General features: G+C 41.2%; 1 non-coding gene across 1 annotated transcript; it reads right to left on the bottom strand.

Moving 5' to 3' along the window:
• Positions 1 to 865: 865 nt before the first annotated feature.
• LOC117719420 (small nucleolar RNA SNORA48) lies at positions 866 to 1,008 on the bottom strand. The gene has a single exon (XR_004608155.1). It is a non-coding gene; the product is annotated as a small nucleolar RNA SNORA48 (small nucleolar RNA).
• Between the last annotated feature and the right edge of the window lie 9,776 nt (positions 1,009 to 10,784).

Here is a 10,784-nt window from a genome sequence, read left to right as displayed (position 1 = left end):
TGGGAGATGAGGCTGTATCCTTGGGACTAGATCATCTGCTCCCCTGCCACCAGGGTCAGCTCTGGGCATGATACAGGGCCTTCACTCTCAAGTGCTGCAGCTGATAAGAGGCAGGCCTATCTTTCTCAAGTCATGTTTCTTAGGGCAGCTTCCCCCACTGCTAGAGGTGGCAAGGGGCAGAGATGGGGGACATCACCTCTGTGTTCCACCCCTGGCAGGTGTGTTTCTTGATCAGCTCTTCCAAATTCATACTCCCACCACTATGGCTAGCTCCACTGTGCTGCCTGGGCGAGGCACAGAGCCATCTCTCTTGAGTGCTACCCCTATGAAAGATGAGGCCAGCTCTCAAGAGCAATGCATCCATGAGGGGTGGAGCCAGTTATGCACAGACTCTGAACATCCATGTGGTCTCTGGTGGGTGCCCCAACCAGGAACATCCCCGTATTCTCTAATGATAATGTCATCCACGGACATTGCCGCTGAACACTGCTATTACGTAGCCACTGACTTAGACATGGCCCTCAGCAGGCTGGAACTTCACCATGGCCACAAGTGGCAGGGCTGACCACTCACAACAGGCTCCTTCTCTCCACCCTTGAGTCTCCAGTTAAATGTCTCTTCATAATGCTCCAGCTGCTCCACTTTTCTTTCACCCCCCATCTGACCACCACATGCTCACACATTGTGATACCTCACCCTGCAAGCTGGCCACATGGCTGGCAGGCCCCTGGATGACATCCTCCATCCTCTATGGCCTGCCTGTGTTGAGCACTGGAGGGCAGGTCTGTGAATGACATGGCTGTCTAGAAGTCTCATTCTCCTTCTGTGCTGAGATGCCTGAATTTGGTTTTATTTGATTTAATTTTTATATGTTCTAGGCATAAAACAGCTTTGGCCACCAAGCCAGGCATCCAGCTAGGATGAACAAAGAACTGCCATCTGCTCTGGCCCTGACTGATATAAGAATATCACCACCAACAAGGTGTCTCTGGAACAACATCACCAACAAGGTGTCTCTTTGCCCATTGCCAATGGGAAGGAAATTAAGTAATTTATTTGCTAGGGATAATTCCCTAGAGAGCTCTATTGTGTTAGTAAACAAAATGATAGTATAATTTTTTTCAGTGTCATTGTTTTATGTGTTTGGTTTAAAGCCTGAAAATCTTGATTTTATAAGCACATTAGCTTAAAAGACACACAATCTTTGTGTGTCATTTTTCCCCTCAGGCAAATGGATACTTTACTTCCCTAAGAGTTTTATGCTCTTTTTTGCTGACAGAGATAATATCCCAACTCACATGTGAGAGTCTAAATACCACATTGTCAAGTGGGATCTAGACGCAGAACATTATAAAAATGTCAACCCACTCCATCATCCAGAGACAGCCTTGCAGAAGCATGCTTTATGAAGTTCTTACTCTTTATTGACTTTTAGTGAGCAAACAAAAAAGAGAGAGAGTACACTTTAAAATGGCATAACTCTTCAGATGATATTCATAAGTTTTTAAAAACTGTAGCTAACACTTGAGCTCTCTGTAATATCCAGAAGGGTGCTTTTTAAGTCCAGCTGTTATACACACTCAAATACCACACACACACACACACACACACACACACACACACACACACACACACACCAAGAAAGTAAAATAACATTTACATAAATAAAAGAATTTATCTTCTCCAAATTTTTCAATAATTAATCTAACCAAAATGTCTCATAAGCTTACTCATATGCCAGTATACTTTTCAGCTCTGAATTAAGTCTCTTAAGTTTTACAAAACTGATAGATTAGGAAAATATATCTCATTATTGTTTGTTCCTTCAGTTGTGAGTAATAGAATGTTTCACACAATTCTGGGTGTTTCCTTTAGCTAAAACCTGTGGCTTTTATCTATTCTATTTTTTTACACTCCAGTGTTTTCCACTCCTGGTCCACCCTCTGACTGTTCCATATCCCATACCTCTTCCCCAGCTCCCTGTCTCCACAAGGATGTCCCCACACCTCCAACACTCCACCAGATCTCTAAACTCCCTGGGGCCTCAAGTCTCTTGAGGGTTAGGTGCATCTTCTCTGACTGAACCCAGACCCTCCGCAGTCCTCAGCTGTATATACATTGGGGGGTCTCATATCAGTTGGTGTATGCTTCCTGGTTGGTGATCCAGTGTCTGAGAGATCTCAGGGGTTCCAGGTTAACTGAGACTGTTAGTCCTCCTTCAGGGTTGCCCTCCTCCCAAGCTTCTTCTTGCTTCTCGAGAACCTAATTCACTCACAGGGGTCAACAGCTTCTGTCCATTGGTTGGGTGCATATATCTGCATCTGACTTTTTCAGCTGCTTGTTGGGTCTTTTGGACAGCAGTCATGATAGGTCTCTTTTTGTGAGCGCTCCATAGCCTCAGTAATAGTGTCAAGCTTTGGGATCTCCCTTGAGCTGGATTGAGTTTTGAGCCTGTCACTTGACCATTTTTTCCTCAGGCTCTTCTCCATTTCTATTCCTGCAGTTCTTTCAGACAGGAACAATTATGGGACAGAGTTTTGACTGTGGGATAGCAACACCATCCCTTACTTGATGTCTTGTCTTTCTGCTGGTGGTAGGTTCTAAAAGTTCCCTCTCCCCTCCGTAGGGCATTACATTTGGGTCTCACCCTTTGAGTCATGAGAGTCTCTCACCTCCCAGGTCTCTGATACATTTTGGAGGGTCCTCCAACCTCCTACCTCCTGAGGTTGCCTGTTTCCATTCTTTCTGGCCCTTGGGGCTTCAGTCCTTTTCCACCACGCAATACCAGATCATGTTCCCCTTCCCCCCACCCCCATGTCCCCTTTAACTCCCAGATACCTCCCCTGTTGTGATTGCTTTCATCTCCCTCCCAAGTGGGACTGAGGCATCTTCACTTGGACCCTTCAGTTTGTTGACCTTTTTGAGTTCTGTGGACTGTGTCTTTGGTATTCTGTACCTTTTAGGGGGCTAATTTCCACTTATTAGTGAGTACCTACCTTGCTTGTTCTTTTGGATCTGAGTTGCTGCACTCAGGATATTTTCTAGTTCCATCCATAGCCTGCAAAACTCAGGATGCCTTCATTCTTAATAGCTGAGTAGAAATCCATTGTGTAAATGAACCTCATTTTCTGTATCCATTCTTCTGTAGTGGAACATTTGGGTTGTTTCCAGTTTCTGGCTGTCACAAATAAGGCCACTGTGAATGTAATGGAACACATGCCCCTGTGGCATGGTGAGGCATGGTGTATTTCCAAGAGTGCTGTTGCTCGGTCTTCAGGTGTGTAGCGCACAGCCTCGCCGATAAGGAGCACGCCACACTCAGGATTCTTCTGACAGCATTTATTGAACAGCTCTTCAAGATGGAGAAAAGGGGAAGGACGCCGAGCTCAGAAAGCCCGCTGCTTAAATAGAGCTTTGTGAGACGTGCAGATCCCTCATTGGCTCAAATCTTTCATCCAATTGTCATACTCGGTTTTCACGCCATGCGCAGGCGCATTCTCAAGTAAAGCTTCCATGAAGAACCAGGAAGCAGAAGCCTGCGCCATCTTTTAATGGCAAATGCGGCTCCTCACATCTCCCCCTTCCTTATTAAACTGCAACAACAATCGAGGGCTGTTAGGTTGCCGATCTAGCCCACCATTCTACCGATAGGCGTTCAAGGCAGTTAAACAGTACGAGACCCTCCACACCTTTTATCCCGTGCAATGGGAACCTGAGCCCTGGGAAGTGTGGAGGACCACCACTAGGATACCTGGTGCAATGGGAACACGAGCCCTCAGGATATCCTATTAAGTGATGGTGTCTCATTGTTTAAGCAGATTCAACCAGGCTTGGGGGGATGTTCCCTGCTCCACGGCAAGCAATGCTTGCGTGATCACCACCTTATCCTTTTGATGTTGTTGTTTGAATTTGCAGAGCAACCAGAGGGTAAGCAGCACTCCCCCAAAGATCATGCAGCCAAATAACCCTACCCCCACCCATTCCTTAAAGAAAAAACCGAAGAGATCCATGAGGAGAGTCCCTGGGTCAAGGAGAAATCCAAGCGAGTAGAATTGATCTGGACGATAGCAATCCGCAATCGTCGCATGGTCTCATCAAAATCAGCCGTCCAATTCTGCAATAGCTGCTGAGATAAGGTTCTTGAAAGGTTAGCTACCCGAGTAAAATTTTCATATTGAATGGAGGTATTTATATACACAAGCAGGAGAACACAGGTGAAAACACTTTACCACGTGCACCATACAGCTGAGGTCACTAAATAGCAAAACAAGCTATGTGGGATAAACAATATATTTATCAGAGTGTGCTTCAGCTGTTATAGGCTTTTGACAACCAAGTCTTTCATCAGGGTATATGGTTCCAGATGGCTGCAAAGTTGATCTAGACAAAAGCCATCAGTTTGTTGAACCGTATTAACCCAAGAGAAAAAAGACTTAATATCTAAACTGTTGATATAAAAGCAACACTCTTTAAGGCAACACACAACTTCCCCTGTTGGAGAAGTGAAAGGTCTAAGCCTTGTACCCACAAATTTATACCAATGAAATCCTTGAATTTTGCATCAGCTTAGTAACAATTATACAGATTAAGACAGCCTAATATTAACCACTTCAGTCCCCAAGTCCAGGGAACTGGGGTGCCGACTCCTCATTAACTTCTTCAAGCTGAACATGGGCGTTGACTTTTAGAAGAGGAATGAGGGGAAGGGTAAATTGATAAACCTCTGACATCTGTCTTAACTGCATCCAGCTGGAAGTCCAGGGCATCAGTGAACATGCAGGTGACAAGATTCATTCTCCAAAGCTGTGTATTCTGCAATATACAAATCTCAAAACAAGGTTTAGTATCAAGATAATTATTTTGATTCTCTGGAATCTAGTGTTCTGGAGGCCTACCTCTGTCATGTCTGATCCATATAATTCTGGAAGACATAACTACCTTAATGACCTCATCAGAAAACTCATAGAAAAACCTTTTTTTCCAAATTAACCTTTCCTTAAGCCAGTAACCAGAAAAACCTTTACATTGAGTTTTTATCCAGAAAAATATTATACAACTCAGAATCACACCCATTTTGAAAGTTAAATCAATTAACATTATCATTCTGCTTAGCTCTCTGTCTAGAGCAGCCTTCTATTTATTCCTCGCGTCTTTAAAGCCTTTTTCATCTGTTTTTACTCACTTATTTCTTGCCCCATTTTCGTTACTATACAATCACCTTTGTTTCACTTCCGAATTCAGCCAGCTCCATCAGTCGACTAGTTTTCCAGCGCAGGAGTGAGGATGACCGCTTCCAATTCCCGTGGTGTCCTTCAATGTATCTCGCTTACTGGAGTTCAAACATTGAGGCTCTGTCCAAATTAGCCTTTCCTTCTTAGTTTTCTTCTCTATCCTAGTTTTCTTTTCTATTTTATTACCGCTCTCTCCCTTTTCTGCTTCTGATAGGCTATCTTGTTGTTAAGCCAAACAAGATCCACCATACCTTGCAGAAAAGCGTCTAGACTCTCCGCGCCATCAGTTCTGAATCCTCTGCGAGCCAACAGGGTCCTTCGTGACTGGTCAAAACCCCGAGACGTTCGGCTCCGCCCGGGTTTCGGTACCAAATGTAGCACACAGCCTCGCCGATAAGGAGCACGCCACACTCAGGATTCTTCTGACAGCATTTATTGAACAGCTCTCATGATGGTGAGGTGGAGGGAAGGACGCCAAGCTCAGAAAGCCTGCTGCTTAAATAGAGCTTTGTGAGACGTGCAGATCCCTCATTGGCTCAAATCTTTCATCCAATTGTCATACTTGGTTTTCACGCCATGCGCAGGCGCATTCCCAAGTAAAGCTTCCGTGAAGAACCAGGAAGCAGAAGCCTGCACCATCTTTTAATGGCAAATGCGGCTCCTTACACAGGTGGATCTATTTCCAATTTTCCAACGAACCTCCAGATTGATTTCCAGAGTGGTTGTACCAGTTTGCAATCCCACCAGCAATGGAGGAGTGTTCCTCTTTCTCCACATCCTCACCAACATGTGTTGTCACCTGATGTTTTGATGTTAGACATTCAGGTTTGTGTAAGGTAGAATCTTATGGTCCTTATGATTTGCATTTCTCTGATCAATAAGGTCTTGGTGAACACTTCTTTAGGTGCTTCTCAGCCATTTGAGATTCCTCTGTTGTGAATTTTCTGTTTAGTTCTATATCCTATTTTTTATTGGGTTTTTGGGTTTCTTAGGAGTTAGCTTCTTGAGTTCTTTATATATTTTGGATTTTAGCCCTCTATCAGATGTGTGGATGGTGAAGATTTTTCTAATCTGTAGTTTGCTGATTTGTTTTATCGACCATGTCCTTTGCCTTACAGAAGCATTCCAGTTTCATGAGATCCCATTTATCAATTCTTGATCTTAGAGTAAGAGTCACTGGAGTTCTATTTAGGTAGTTTCCCCCGTGCCAATGAGTTCAAGGCTCTTTCCTACTTTCTCTTCTATTAGGTTCAGTGTATCTGGTTTTATGTTGAGGTCCTTGATCCACATGGACTTGAGCTTTGTGCAAAGTGACACATATGGGTCTATTTTCACTTTTTAGCATTCAGCCATCCAGTTGGACCAGCACCATTCATTGAAGATGCTTTCTTTTTTCCATTGTATACATTTGGCTTCTTTGTCAAGGATTAAGTGTGCATAAGTGTATGGTTTTATTTCTGGGTCTTCAATTCTATTCCATTGATCAACCTGTCTGTCTCTGTACCAATATCATGCAGTTTTATTACTATTGCTCTGCAGTAGAGCTTGAGGTCAGGGATGGTGATTTCCCCAGCCATTCTTTTGCTGTTAAAAATTATTTTCGCTATTCTCGGTTTTTTGCCTTTCCTGATAAATTTGAGAACTGCTTTTTCCATGTCTTTTAAGAATTGTGTTGGGATTTTGATGGGGGTTTCATTGAATCTGTAGATTGTCTTTGGTAGGATGGCCATTTTTACTATGTTAATTTTGCCAATCCTTGAGCATAGGAGATTTCTCAAATTTCTTGTCATACAGATCTTTCACTTGTTTAGTTAGAGTTACCCCAAGGAATTTAAATTACTTGTGGCTTCTGTGAAGAAAGTTGTTTCCCTAATTTTTTTCTCAGACTGTTTATCATTTGTCTAAAGGAAGGCTTTTGATTTATTTGAGTTAATTTTATATCAGGCCAATTTACCGAAGTTGTTTATCAGCTGGAGCAGTTCTCTGAAAGAATTTTTTGGGTCACTTATTTATACTTACTATCATAAAATCTGCAAATAGTGATACCTTTATTTATTTCTTCTTTGCCAATTTGAATCCTCTTAATCTCTTATTGTTGTCTTATTGTTCTAGCTAGCACTTTGAGTACTATATTGAATAGATATTGGAAGAGTGAGCATTCTTGTCTTGTCCCTGATTTTAGTGGGATCACTTCAAGTATCTCTCCATTTAATTTGATATTGGCTGTTGGTTTTCAGTAAATTGCTTTTATTATGTTTAGGTGTGTGCCTTGAATTCCTGATATCTCTAGTACTTTTAGCATGAAGAGTGTTGTATTTTGTCAAATGCTTTTTCTGCATCTAAGGAGAAGATCATGTGTTTTTTTCCTTTGAGTTTGTTTATATTGTGGATTATATTAATGGATTTTCGTATATTGAACCAACCTTGCAACTATGGGATGAAGCCTGCTTGATCATGGTGAATGATGGTTTTGATGTGTTCTTGGATTTTGTTTGTGAGAATTTTATTGAGTACTTTTGTATTGATATTTATAAGCAAAATTGGTCTGAAATTCTCTCTTTCTGTTGCATCCTTGTATCGTTTAGGTATCAGAGTAATTGTAGTAATTCATAGAATGAATTAGGTAGTGTTCCTTCTTTCCTATTTTTTGGAATAGTTTGAGGAATATTGATATGAGGTCTTCTTTGAAGGTCTGGTAGAATTCTGCACTAAATCCATGTGGCCCTGAGCTTATTTTTTGGTTGGGAGGTTTTTAAGGACTTTTTCTATTTTCTTATGGGATATGGGACTATTTAGATAGTTTACATGCTCTTGATTTAGATTTGATATATGTTATCTGTCTAGAAAACCATCCATTTCATCTAGATTTTTCAGTTTTGTTGAGTATAGGCTTCTGTAGTAGGATCTGATGGTTTTTGAATTACCTCTGTTTCCATTCTTATGTCTACCTTTTTATTTCTGATTTTGTTAATTTGGATACTGTCTCTGAACCCGTTAGCTAGTTTGGCTAGGGGTTTATGTATTTTGTTGATTATCTTAAAGAACCAGCTTTTGGTTTTGTCGATTCTTTGTATAGTTCTCTTTATTTATATTTGGTAGATTTTGACTCTGAGTTTGACTATTTCTTGCTGTCCACTTTTCTTGGGCGAGTTTGATTCTTTTTGCTCTAGAGCTCTCAGATGTGCTATTAAGTTGCTAGTGTAAGATCTCTCCAGTTTCTTTACCAGGCCACTTAGTAATATAAATTTTCCTCTTAGCACTGCCTTCATTGTGTCCCATAAGTTTGGGTATGCTGTAGCCTCATTTTCATTGAATTCCAGGAAGTCTTTAATTTCTTTCATTATTTTTTCCCTGGCCAAGTTATCATTAAGTAGAGAGTTGTTCAGTTTCCATGGGTGTGTACATTTTCTGTTGTTGTTTTTCCATTATTGAATACCAGCCATAGACCAGGGTGATGTGATAGAATGCATGGGATTATTTCTATCTTTTTGTATCTGTTGAGGCTTGTTTTGTAACCCACTGTATGGTCAGTTTTGGAAAAGGTACCATGATGTTCTAAGCAGAAGGTGTATTTTTTTGTTTCAGGCTGAAATGTTCTGTAGATATCTGTTAAATTCATTTGGTTTATAACCTCTATTAGTTTCACTGTGTCTCTGTTTAGTTTCTGTTTCAATGACCTGTCCTTTGGTGAGAGTGAGGTTTTAAAGTCTCCCACTATTATTGTGTGGGGTTCAATGTGTGTTTTGAGTTTTAGTAAAGTTTCTTTTATGAATGTGGGTACCCTTGCATTTGAGGCATAGATGTTCTTTCTTTGTTGTTGAGGTGTGTTTCTTGTATACAGCAAAATGCTGGATCTTGTTTGCAAATCCATTCTATTAGCTTATGTCTTTTTATAGGTGAGTTGAGTCCATTAATATTGAGAAATATTAAAAACAAATGACCCTTTGTACCTGTTATGTTTGTTTTTGTAGGTGGTTTTATGTGTTTGTGGTTTTCTCCTTTGGCTTTGTTTTGAGATGCTTAATATCTTGTTTTTTCTTTTGTGTAGAAATGTTCCTTGTGTTGAAATGTTCCTTCTAGGGTCCTCTGTAGAGCTGCATTGGTAGATAGATACTGTATGAATCTGGTTTTGTCCTGGAACATTTTTGTTTCTCTATCTATGTTGATTTATAGTTTTGCTGGGTACAGTAGCCTGAGCTGACATTTGTATTGTCTTAGAGTCTGCATGACCTCTGACCAGGATCTTCTTTCAGAATATCTGTTGAGAAGTCTGGTGTAATTTTGATAGGTCTACCTCTACATATTACTTGGCCCTTTGCCCTTGCTGCTTTTAATATTCTTTGTTTTGTGCATTTACTATCTTGATTATTTTCTGACAAACGGATTTTCTTTTCTGGTCCCATTTATTTGGTTTATGTGGCTTCTTGTACCTTTATGGACATCTCTTTCTTTAGGTTGGGGAAGTTTTCTTCTATGATTTTGTTGAAGATGTTTTCAGGTTTTTTGCACAGGGAATCTTCATTCTCTTCTATTCCAATTATTCTTAGATTTGGTCTTTTCATTGTGTCCTGAATTTCCTGGATGTTTTAGGTTAGGAGTTTTTTATGTTTTGAATTTTCTTTTATCGTTGTGTCAACATCTTCTACATCTAAGATTTTCTCTTCTATCTCTTGTATTCTGTTGATGATAATTACATCTGTAACTCCTGGCCTCTTTCCTAGGTTTTCCATTTTCAGGGTTTCCCCCATTTGTGTTCTCTTTATTGTTTCTACTTCCACAATAAGGTGGACTAATTTATTCAATTCCTTCACCTGTTTGATTTTTTCTTTAAGGGATTTATTTGTTTTCTCTTTAAGGGCTTCTACCTGTTTACCTGTGTTTTCTTGTATTTCTTTCAATGAGTTATTTATATCTTCCATAAAGAACTCTATTATCTTCATGAGATAGAATTTTAGGTCAGCTTCTTGATTTTCAGGTGTGTTGGTGTATTCAGTGCTTACTGTGGTGTGAGAACTGGGTTCTGATGATGCCAAAGTGTATCGGTTTCTGTTGCTAACAGTCCTGCACTTGCCTCTCACCATCTGGTTATCCCTGGTGTTTGCTGGTCTGGGTGATTCTGTCTGGAGTCTGTCTCTTTTGTCCCTGGATTGCTTCAGGTCTCCTGGCAGGCCTGTGTCCCTGGCTGGTATAGACCTCCTTTGGGGCCTTCCAACTGGAGGGTCTTCAGAGGGGCAGAGAAGCTGCTGACTTGTTGCCCTGGCTGCAGAAGATCTCCTGGGAGGCTTTCAGACTGTTGTGTTTTCAAAGGAGCACTCGAGCTGTTGTCCTGGAAGCTATTCTACAAGGGTGTCAGGGTGGGGGGGGGGGGTGATGTGTTGTGGTTTCTGTTTCCCTGTGTGCAGTATAACTCCAGGGAGGCTTTCAGTCTCTTGGGTCAGTTGCCCTGCATGTCATTGTGCCCCAAGAAGTCTTCAGACTGTAGTGTTGGTTGCCTAGTTGCCTTGTGTACCTAGGAACTCCTGGGGTACATTCAAGCTGTGGTGCCTTCTAGGG

The sequence above is a fragment of the Arvicanthis niloticus genome, chromosome 13 (genome assembly GCF_011762505.2).
Source record: "Arvicanthis niloticus isolate mArvNil1 chromosome 13, mArvNil1.pat.X, whole genome shotgun sequence".
NCBI lineage: Eukaryota > Metazoa > Chordata > Mammalia > Rodentia > Muridae > Arvicanthis > Arvicanthis niloticus.
This window is presented reverse-complemented; position numbering and strand designations above follow the sequence as displayed.